Below are 12,480 nucleotides of genomic sequence, written 5' to 3'. Positions count from 1 at the left end.
GAGACTGCCACAGATGAGTGGCCATAAAACTCTGGTCCCTGTAGGGCTGCAAGTCCAAGCAGTACATGTCAGTGCTTTGCAAAACAGTTTAACTGCAAAGAAGTGATGCATCCACAGCTCGCCCCTTGTGTCTTTATGGGGGATCTTATTCATTGCATCATGTTAGGTTTTGCAAGAGAATTTGCAAATGAGTAGAAGCCTGTTAGCTATCCTTTAAGAGTCACAGCTAAATAATAAAAAGGTACAGAATGAAAGAAACCAGCAAATCAGTTAAGAACAGGAAAACGCTTGATCAACATTGTGGATAAGAATGATGGGAGGAGAGGTTGTTGAGACACTCCCAATGCTAAAAGCGTGCACCCTTGTTGTGAAAATGTTAAGAGAACTTTGAGTTAGTTAGCTGACTACTGTATAAGTGAGAGAAACGTTACTCTTAGCTACAGCTCTCCTAGATACTTATTTCAGTATCTCATACAATGGGAAGAGGCCTAGTCATCAGGCTCTTCACTAGATTGTTGGAATGTTGTCGAGATTCAAGGTATAAACTTTCTCTCTTTAGCACTGTTTTGTTGTGAAAAATGGAGACATTCTAATCACAAAGTCCAACTTCCGTGCAGTTCAACTAACTTGGGAAATCTCTTGCATGTGGGACACTGCAGAAGATGGCAACATAACACGTAGAGGGGGAGAAAAGCTAAAATCTTATTGTCAAAGCAATCTTTTGACCGAGTTTAGTGTTTTTTTCTAAAAGCCTTTTCTGTTCTCTGCTTTTTGATATATTTAAAAGGAAGGTTCTACACAAACATACACCTGATTTTGACAGATAAAAAAAAGCATGCACCTTTACCAAGAGCTTGGCTCAGATGTCTGTTCAGAATTGTGTTGCATGATTAGAAGCTGTGAAACAGAACTGTATCAAAACCTTTTAGATAGGATCAGTGTATGCAGTGTGCTGGAAGTCAGCTTAGGACATAAGTCTTTCTGCCCCCCCCCCTTTTTTTTAAATAGAATCCAGGTCCCTCCCTCTTGGTAGAAGAACAGTCTCTTCCTTCCTATGCACACGGCAGGTCCTCTCAGTACATTAAGTATGGCATCTAGATACATTGGACGATCTGCCCAGGGGCTTCCCTCATTCAACATACAGCTGACATTACAGAAGAATGACAGGCTATGTTTGAAAAATTTCCTCTTCAAAGAGCAAGAAGGGCTTTCAGACACCCAGCCCTGCARTACGGTTTGGGTATTAACTCTTAGTTTTTCCAGATGGTGCCTAACATGAAGTTTGCTCCACCATCCCCTTGATTCCAGGCAGAGGCAACAAGTGCCCAGGATCTCAGAAAGCTCAGAAACACTTTCCATAGCACAGTTACTTTTCATACCCTTGCTTAACAGAATTAACCCATTAGCCCACAGGCAGGCACAAACGTGATGTAGTTAGTTTTCTCTCAAGGTTGCTAACTCAACCATCTCTTCTGCCTGAAGTGAGGTTTTATATTGCTGACACAGACTTGGAAAAAAAAAATAGCAGTTGCTTGCCCAGTTCCCTACTAGGCAGTACTTGACACTAGTTTCACCAGTGAGGAGTGCACAGCTTTTGGTAGGGGAAAAAAAGAAAAAAAACAAGTAGGAAAAACAGCCTTAAAAAGATGAGTTTTTGATAAGCTCCACAGAAATGTGTTTATTTACAAGTTTGCCTGCTTCTTTTAGGCCCCTCAAAAGTCAGTGTTTAACATATCAGTAAAGGCAGCCCAACCAAGCAACAGAAATTGTTTACTAGCTTGGAGAAGCCTTTTAAGTAACAGAAAAGCCTCTGTCCTTGTAGAATATGGACTCATAGGTGAAGGCAGACTGGTTTGGCGAGACTCGTATATACGCACACTCCTTTACAGCCTAGTAGGTGGAGTTTCAGAGTCTTAAAGTCTGTGCTTTACCAAGGCAATTTCTCATAGCATTAAGTCATCCCCCCACCCCGCCAACCAATTTCACCTGAGGCACTAATTCCCCACTCCTCAGAATTCAGCTGCATGTGAACAAAGCAAAGGGAGAGTCACCAAGAGGACACTTCTTTCCCCTTTTTCAAGGGATCCTTGGAAGTCCTATTCCTCACACATGGTAACAGCTAAGATAATTAGTGTTCATCCAACCCCCCCATACACAGCTGGGCAAGCTGTACTCCATGTGGTTACTCGGTTGGTTGGAAGGACTTCCATTTTTAAAGCTGTTCACTTTCTCCTTTGAAGCACATAGAGAAAAGCACASAGTCATTTCAGTTAGTTATTTTTCCCTCTTTAAGGCTAGACAACGAAAGCACATTCAATGGTTTTTTTTGCAGTGATCTTAAAATGTTTTATTGGTAGTATGAACAGTTATGAACATTAAAAGTCAGTAGATTTAGGCTACAATACACTGACTTATGCATTCTGATGAAGACTACATTTTTTTTTAAACTTCTGCATAAATATAAATCATATCAACACTTCCACTATTAGAGATACAAAGAACAAATCAGAATTAGTATTTCATTGCCTTCTTCTGAATGTATTTGTTCAGTACTGACAGTAATGCAGTGACTATCAATCATACAACAAAAGTGTTCAGGGACATAGTTCAAGCATATTTGATGAGTGGTAGCAGGGGAAATGGTTGTTAGCCTACTAGCAAACTCCTGACTGGACTAAAAGAGCACTTGTCTACTCCATTCCCAGACTTCTGTTAAGATTGTGAGCAGTGGCTTGATATCACTAGACCACACTAAGGGAATGCAGTGCCCAACATTTGTTGGCCACAGTTGTTTAAGTGAATGACTTCACTTCCAATAAAGCATGAGCTTCTGAAAATTCAGCTACTCAAAGAAGGGAAGGGGAGGGGGGAAAAAAAAGCACAATAATGAGCTACAACTCAAGAGAACATCTGGGAATGTCTGCTACATGATTCATACTGCTGTAGTTGGGTGAGATGATTCTCTAGAGTCCAGGACAGATTTTGCACTATCCTTGGTTTAAAAGCTCGAGTTAAATACTTCTTTTGGATGAAATTCCACAAAGGCAGGGGCATCATCTTTGCCCCTAGGTCTGGTATCCTCAGATGTCACACTTCAGCACTTCCAACCTCTACTTTTCCTCCACTCCAAGTACTTCAGACAGCAAGGGTGCCACATTCAGGGACTCTGCTTTCTCTTCCACAGAGATCTCTGTACAAGGTAATGGTTCATCTGTGACTTGCTGCATGACTCTGTGCTGCTGCCCTGCCTCAGCTGCTGGAGTTTTTGGATCACTTTCCCTCACCTCTTCATCTTCCACCAGATGACAGATGACTCTATCTTGGTCACCTGAAGGACCAACAACCTCCCCTAGTTCAGCAGGCTCTGTACAACATAGGCTCTGCACCTCCTGTGCAGTCAGCACACTAGGCTGGGTCTCTTGCCATAAAGAGTCAAGAAGCTGGTTTGCTGGCTCTAGAGATTTCCCTCCTGTAGACAGGGACTCACAAGAGATCACAGAAGTAAATTCCATTTCAGCCATATCTTTTGGTAAGACTTCTGAAGGATCCACTGTCTCCTTAGCCTTTTGTGTAGCCTGCACCATAGGTAGAGATGCTGTCTCAGAGAGACACAAAAGYTCGGCCCTCTCGATCAATTGAGGACTTACTTCAGCAGGCTTAGCCCCATCCGTCTCTTCCGTGTGCTCAGCAGAGGGGTAGGTCCCAGTCTCCTCTACCATCAGCACAGCATACAGTGACAGGTTCCTTCCCATCAGACTCTCACCAGTCTCTGCAGGAGGCTGGATCTCACAGCTGGGGCCAGCTGCAGTCTCACCTGTGGCCTGCATGAGCTTGAGGAGATCTGTTTCTTGGAGAGCCATTTCAGCACATGGGGCATCCTCACTGGCCGTCACAGCCCATTCACCAGACTGTCCTATATCTGCAATAAGCTTAACATCCTGAGCTGTGTATAAAACCGGCTGGGCCTCAGAAGCCTGAGGAATAGTTTTTCTCTCTTCTGTGTTACCTGCTTTCTCCCTTTCTTGCTGGTTTTCTAATTGGGTTAAGACTTCAGCTTCTCCATTGGTCTCCATAACTGCAGAGGCCACCAAGAAAGCTGTAGAGTCCCAGGCTGCCTTCTGACCCTCAGCCATTCCCACAGGTTCTGCATCAGGGTAGGTCTCTCTGCTGTCCTTCACAGTGCCAGCCAACAGCCTTGGGTCCTGGCACAGTGACCACACCTCTTCAGGGCCTCTTTTGGAGGATTTCAGGACCTGTGTGGGAGGCTGCTTGTCAATGCATATTGATGTTTCCCCTGAGGTCTGCAAAATTGGCTTGGTCTCACTGGTCTCTTCAGTTGCTTCCTCTGCCTCCCGCTTCTTACATCTCCCACAAGTCACACAACAGATTTGTTCACTGAAATTGTTCCCCATCTCCTCTGTCAACAGAACCTGCAAGAAAGAAAAACTGTTTATCTTGATTGCTTCACAGTAGCCTTGCCTTGTAAACCCAAAGTTTGCTTGCTTAGTTCTTATAAGACTTCTACAGAGGAGTCTGTGGACTTGCAGCGGAGAGACTACAAGGTCCTTCCCGTACAAGGGGAAGAGCTGACATCACTTTACATAGGAAGCTGAACTGAGTTTCCATGCACCAGAGGACATCATCCTACCACACTTCAGGGTAGTATCGTTAAGGCAAAAAGGACAACACCACCACTGTATAATCCTATCAGCTTCATGGTAAACCAGATCTGCAGTGCTAAGGCAATTCAAGGCTAGGGCCTCTGCACTCATTCTCAAGGATTCACATGAGCCACCCACCCAAGTTCATTGCCAAGGTGGCAATCAACACCAAGGCATAGCTGCTGTTAACTATTCCCTGCAGTAACATAGTTCAGCTGCAGCTTGCTCACAAGGGCAGCTCCTTGAATTTAAAGGGGAAACTGAGTTTATGCTTTCAGCCAGAATGGCTATCAAGGGAGAACAACAAAACCAACCAGTCTTTAAGGATGAAAGAAACTATCCACAATTATTCTCTACAAAGAAAATATTTTCCTCTAGTTGAAACCACATGGACATGTTTTCTATACACAGCTAGTACAGGGAAAGTCAGTTTCAGACTAGGGGCTAACCGAGACAACACAGCCACGCTGTAGTTGATGAATTATTTCTTGCACCAAATTACTATAGTGCTTCAGAGCACCACATTTTTGAGCTTAAAAATAGGCATCCAGCCTTTCCATCAGAAGTGCAGCATCATATTTGCAAGAACTATTAGAAAAATGCTCAGGCCATTAAGTTAAGCAAAGTGCCTGCAAGCACTAGAAATATTTCTGAAGTTCAAGCTTCATTTATTGGCTTGTCATCATATCATAGTAAAGCATTTTTCTTAAACTGCACTCATAACAGTGATTTGGTTTCTTGCAAGTTTCTACATCTATATACACATTTACTTAAAAAAAAAAAAAAGGCAAAAGCAAAAGCAGACYGCATAGCCTTCTCAATATACAAGTATAAGCCCTAAATACTTCATTAGAAATTAAAGCAATAACTGCCTTTTTATTAGGGGAACCTTCAGTTTTTAATCACRCTTTCAGCATTTGAAGGCTGGCCATACTACAGTTTTAAGACACATGGCCMGCTAAAGCCACACAGAGCAATCCCAGCTTCTTCAAATTTACTCATTTGCCAAATACATTTCTTAATTAACAGATACCACAATTAACCTTCTCAAAACTACAAATTTAGAGAAATATCCCCAATATTAAATTAAAACAAGCATTTACTTACCAGCCTATGACAAACAACAGCAACAAAACACAGAACACCAGAGAAACCCCTCAAACACCTTTGCACCCTCAAACTCAACTTAAGTAGTGGTGAGGGGCCACACAAAATCCCTTCCCCCGGCTCTGTGAACACCCGTTCCCTGAATCACTTGTTCCCTTCCATTCTGGTTCCCTTCTGGAAACAGATGTTACGGTTACATCCTTTATGTTACAGCTGCAGGTATTTTATTGGCCATTTCTTATTCTTTTTATCAGAGGATAAAGTAAAAATAAAATGCAGCTTCTGTTTATTGCAAACAAATGATCACTAGCAATATATTGTAACAGCAAACTATCGTAAAGTGGGTTAGGTAGAGGCATACGCAAGCGAGTGGTTTTCAAAGAACAGGCTTGTGTCAGGCAGTTTGAGGTGATCCTCAGCTCCATCGGCCCTGCCATCTTCAGAGAGGGTAAGTTCTGGAGTATTGCTGGTTTTACTACACTGGAAATAGGGTTGAACATCCTTTATGTAAGCTGCTCTTTTAACTCTGTTGCGGTACCAGTCCCACTCGCACCATTAGTAGGCACTGAAATGTTAGTACAAGAATGACACACATGTGAAAGGGAAAGACCATGTCTTTTGAATAACAGATACAGACGCAAGGGAAGTGGCAGTCTTCATTATACTCCAAACCCAGCAGCTGTTTCAGGAAGAATAAATAAAGTTTTCATTCCAGATGTTTAAAATTTCCTAAGTAGGTGCCTGCTTTTTATGGTTCCCCTAGTTGTGAATGCAGACAAATAAAAATTGTTTGAGGACTTCTCTTCGCCTCAAAGCTCTGAAAGTTTGAAATCCAAATTATTGCTGCMTTTTCAGTCAGCTTGGCGTTTTTCCTCTGCTGTCTATAAAATCTACTATCTGCCAAGAAAAAGACCAAATCTCTCTCTCCGTCTTTAGTATTAGTCAGGTCCTTGGAGATCTCACCTGAGTTACATGTCCTTCCTAAGTGAAGAGAGGGCACTCTCTAGGCTCTTAGATAACTCTTCTTCCTATACCTTTAGGTGTTTTCTTAGTTCCTTTGCTTAGTGAAGAACATAAACACCCCATGAGAGAAGCCGACTGCTCTCTGCAAAGCTCTGGGTTGATTCTTTCTTTCCCCCCCCATGTCTCACAGGGGGAAGACTTTCATTTACCCAAGCTTGCTGGACTGTGGCTCTTAAACTGTCACGGATTTCTTCAGGATGGGCGGAAGTTAGGCTCCTTCCATGATATTCTTTCCTACTGCTGATAGCATGACATTGGTGTTGTTCCTGAAGGAGCAGGAATTACCCAGGTGAAAGCCAGCATGGGGTACAGAAGAGTACCACTAATAAGCACATTACCTGTGTAAGTGATGTCAGTGTGTTGCTGAATTAATACTAAAACTAAACAGGTATATTCCATTAGACTAAATGGTAAATAATGTAATGAACATAAAAAATTCCTTTATTTATGTTTCATGTATGCATCCTCAGTGTTAACTAACAGGGTTGGGACATGATTGGTAAATGTCATTTTCCAGTGTTAGGCAAATATGAGACAAAAAGATTATTTTGAAGTTTTTCCTTCTGACAGTTTCTAGTTGTTACAACAATTTGCACTGTCTATAATTAAGTTCTTAATCTATTTTCCATAATTTTCTCATGACTTTTACCAGCTGTGTGACAGTAGATGTTTGGACCAGTCATTTAGGAAATTCAGTGAAAGCTGTTTCATGAAGCCCAGTCTGAAAAAAGTGTTCAGTACAAAGTTGGATGAACGGTGAACCGTTTTATTAAATCCAGAGAAAGAGTCACCTATTTTAGGCTTTTTTGCCTCTGTGAGCTCCCTTCACCTTCACTTTGGTTGCCTTTGGAATTTTTAGTGGGGTAACACCACCCTTGCAAATTAAAACACTGATCACAGCGCAGTGTCACAGCTCACATCTTACCCTAAATGACTTTCACAACCTCTGTTACATCTCATGTGGATACAGTTTGTGTGTCTAGGTAAATACAAAATATAAACAAAACACTTCTTCAGAGTACCGTTTAAATATGAAAGTGACATAGTTATGCTGTGTAAGCTGAAAAACCAGCATGAGGAAATATTACAGAGTTGAGAAAACATGACTTTTGGAAACAGTCATAGTATTCTAGCTGATGTGCAAATAGGCTGCCTGTCTTCCGAGGAGAAAGGGTACAGCTTGGACGTATCCAGAAGAAAATATGATGCGGCYGTTAGAGGCAGACGTAGAGAACAGGTATAAACGGAAAGAGCAAAATAATGCTTTGCAGTCAAAGAATGTGAAACCTGGTCTAAGCTTTGCTAGGGGACAGCAAAGCTAAGACTAGTATCTAAAGCCCTGACATAGTATTCATCCTGGAAATGAGGGCAGATAAATTTTGTGAACATAAGCATCGACAAGAAATGTACATTATGTATGAATGAAAAAATACACAAGTGTGTTTATGCATAGAGTACATAATAGGGAATGATGGTGCGAGGAAAAACCAACTCAGTGAAACTAAGGTTCAGGGACTTGTAGAGAAATACTGTGTGATGCTAGGGGTATTGGTTTTGTAACTTGCCGTGATGCTTTTTAAAATAAGAGAACTGTGTACTATTTTTTTGCTTTGTTTTTTCCATTTAACTTTTTTAGCAGATGAGACTATGGAGTTGTTCTGTTCATTAGGCACAGTATATTTCACAGGGGCTTAGAGAGGAGTTGAGTGTGGCTAGAACTCAAATACATTGAGCACCAGGTGCTTGGAAGTCCGGACGGACTGAAGGAAGCAGCAGTAGTAAAGGGGGACATAAAAATATCTTTAACTTGACCAATAATGACCTGGGTGAAAAAGGAGATGTTTTCAATCCAGGCACCTTAAAGCCTAAATATGTACTGGACTGAGCAGAAATAAGGTTAGCAAATAGGAAGATAGACAAGTTCTGAGACAATTTAGCTGCATGGTAAGGGAATGAAAATGTTAAAAATGGAGGAGTGCTTTCAACATAAAAGAAGCGTACGAAGAGGAGAGATAGCACATGGTTAGAAAAGCTTCGAAGAATCTTGTTTCAAACCTCTCAGTTTTCTTTTCAAGCTGGAATTACAAGCTGTCAGTCTGAGAAACTCAATTAGAGAGCAAGGCCTCTTTCCACCTTATTACAGTTATTAGCAAGGACTTTGTTGTTCAGTCCCTACAAACTGCTGCTATAGTAGTTCGAGGATAGCTACATTAGCTCAGCTTTCAGACTGCTGAGTCTTTTTTTTTCTTCTTCCCTCCAGACCACCTATCATCCACTGAGACCCCTAAAATCTAGTTATGATGTTAGAGCAAAAATGACTTTGTTGTGATTAGATAATGTCGAGAACACTCAAGATATGGGGTGCCAGCTACAAAGTTCAGGCTTCTTCAGTGTCTTGCATTCATTTCCATTACATGGGATCTGACCATAGCTTTTGAACAGCTATATTTAGGATAAGGTGGCAGGAAGTGTAGAATAATCGAATGGGACTTACGGCCAAGTCCCAGAAGTAGTACAAGGCTTGCATGCATTAAGGAACTTAACTGATGCTTTGAAATATTGCACATAAAAATACTTATTTATTTTAAACTCATCAGTCATGTCATCAGATTGTAACAGACAGCTTCTAGTATTTATACAATTCCCCAGAAAGAAAAGTCACTCATGCAAATATACAGACAGAACAGAATCAGTCTGATTAAGTTATGTATCTGCTAGGAGGAGGTAGCTGAAGTCACTAGAGAGATCACCCAGAACCGTAAAAAGATGTCAGTAAGCCTGGGTATGAACAAAGACATGAAAGCCCACTATTAAGTAATACATTAAGCACTGTATAGGAGAACAACGTATTTTAAGGAAAAAACAGCCTGCTGGTATATAGAGAAAAAGATTACATTGTAGCTGTAAAATCCCCCTTCCTCCTCCAAAATAAGAAGATACATTAAGCAAACATGGCAAGTCAGTTACTTGAGAGATCAGCCACGTTATCGGACCCCCCTGAGAATGCAGGAATCTGGAACAGCTACACTAACAGGCTCCAGCCGTTCCCTCCCCATGGCCTGCGATAGAAATACGGAGCATAAAAATATGGCCGACACGTCTCAGTCCGGCAGACAACGAGGCTTTGTAAAGCAACGTTAAGTTTGCCCATTTTTACTCCGGAACTTTGTAAGAAAGCCTGCCAGTGCAAGAATGACTCTCTTCTCCATGTCTGCAACCTACCGGTTTAGAGGTCAGCAGCACTTGGGTTAAATACTGTCATACTGACAGTGACATCCCTCCACTCCTCCAGTCTTTAAGCAGAAGCTACCCATTTCACCTTTTCACTGCTTTTCTGTCTGCTCATTCCAGAAGCTAGTTTAAGTCTGCATGCCACGTTTTAAAGACCTCACCACTGGCAACCTCTGCTAACAGCAGCTCTCATTTAAGTGCTCAGAGTAGATATTCTTGATCACTCTTACAGTCCTTTTCTTGCATCTCTAGAGACCTGGAAACCCTTCTGAGTTTTCTCAGCCGGCTCATTGCCAGCAGTCTGGCAGTCCTCAGTCTTATTAGGATGTGTTGTAGCAGTCTCTGGAACCTCTTCCTCCACCTGCTTGGCTACTGGCTTTTTATAATCCACACTGAAGGGCTTCTTGCTGAGTTTAACTCCCATGCTCACAGCTGTGCCTTCCAGGAAGGTTTTAAGCAGTGTGCGTCTCTCTCAAAGAGTAGCAACCTTGGTGCTGCCACAGGAACACCTAGCAGATCTGTAAAAGAGAGGTCTAAGTCACATTAGCTGTACTGTGAAGTATTAGCTACTTGACCTTTGTGTTTCTGTCAGCGAACAGGCTTGCCTGGAGAGGCAAACTCCAGGAGAACCGCAAGTTCGTTCAGTACCTCAAAAGCGCTCCTGGAGGGCACTCCCAAACATTCACATTACCACAAAAGATGCCTTAGGGATTCCATCTTTAACCCAGACAGTGCAATAAATCAAATACTGGGGTCAGTATTAATGACAGGCCAAATCTTGGAAAGATTCTAAATGAGTGGAGAAAATGACTTCTTTCTTTACTCTCAGTAGCTGCAAGCCACTAGTTTCAGCAGCTTTTACTGAAAAGAAGATCTAAACTTCAAGAGTAAAACATGAAAGAATTTCATATCAATATTTGCATTAGTGCAGAGCTAGTCTGTAGAAAAATCAAGTTTTGGGGAAACAGGAATACAGTTTTAACATTAGAGTTTTTAAAGCGTTATGAGCGTCCTGAATGTAGCTGGTTTGGTTTTATTTTGACATCTCAGACAAACAGCAGTTCCATATGATTTATTGCAAGTTAGAGCATCAAACATGGAGCAGAACACATTGCCACTCACTTGAGAAGACACAGAAGCCTACAGATTAAGTAGCTGAAGGAACATGTAGAATTTATTAGAACTGACAGCCTCTCCACTTCCCTGCTTGCTATCAACAAAGTTCTGTCAACAAATTGTATCATCGCCCACCCAAAAATCAGCCGTGTAACTCATGCACTAAGCTGTCTTCCAGCTGTCCTGCTCCATTAGCAACCAAGATAATGGCAATAAATAAAGACACAAACTTGTCATAATGCACTACTACACAATAAAAAGTAAAAGACTTCCATGCATTTTAACAGAGCAGGAAGATATTGGAGAACACTTACCAACCAACAAAAAGCTACTCCAAAACACTACAACAACCAACGCTTCACCCAAACTCTTTAGTGACCTTTCAGCAGTTGTAACTACTAATGGTTGGCTGTTCTTATATAACATCAAGTAGTCACACAGAACTACTTCCCCCAAAGTCCCTGACCGTTAGTTCCATGAGCTTCCTTCCTCCTCACACCATTATTCTCTACCATGTAAAGATTAGAGATGAATGTCTTATTAAGCTACTTATGAACCAAGTGTTTCTTACTTTTATTCACATTTTATTCACTTTTAATGGTTATGGTTTAAGTAATAGCATTATATAACCAAGTAACTGGATAAATAACACCATTCCTAAATCATTTTTCTTTGCATGGCAAGTGATTGAGAAACATCTTATTTAACTGACTGCATCTGCTTTTTCCGGGAGGAAACAATTCAGTACATTACCATTTTTGCTTTTCTGCTACCTGCAACTTTATCCGTTTCTTTGCGGCTGATCATCGGTGGTTCTCGCAGGACTAAGTTACCTTCTACGCATACCATAACTATCCCTACCATACCTGCACGGTATGCGTAATAAACTCTTCTACAATACAGTGCTCACTGATTTTTTCCAAGCAGGGTGTTGTTAAAGACTGTTATATCAAAAATGACAAAAAGTATTCCAAAGCCCCTTAAACCTGAAAGGCAGTGCTCTGTCTTTCAGCAACTATAGCATAACCAGGCAGAATCAAAGGAAAGAGCTGAATTTATCCTCAAAATTCTGTACAGAGATTTTAACTATTGTCAACTACTTCACAATCAAAAGAAGCAAACAGGAGGCGTTTTTTCCTACTGTGTTACTTTACAATGCGGGACCCTGTTGAAAGTGACACAGTTGTCATCAGTTTAGACCGTATCAGCTTTTATCCTCATACCTGCCAAATACTCACATGGTCTTAGTGCACTGCAGGCGAACAAAGAAGACTTTTTTTGATTTTGACTGATTTTGATGCCTGACTGATTCTGATGTCCCGTTGGACGCTACTAAAGGGTA

Source organism: Apteryx rowi, unplaced genomic scaffold, assembly GCF_003343035.1.
Source record: "Apteryx rowi isolate R43461 unplaced genomic scaffold, aptRow1 scaffold_33, whole genome shotgun sequence".
In the NCBI taxonomy this organism is placed as follows: domain Eukaryota; kingdom Metazoa; phylum Chordata; class Aves; order Apterygiformes; family Apterygidae; genus Apteryx; species Apteryx rowi.
The sequence above is the reverse complement of the archived record's forward strand: the minus strand, read 5'-3'. Positions refer to the sequence as shown.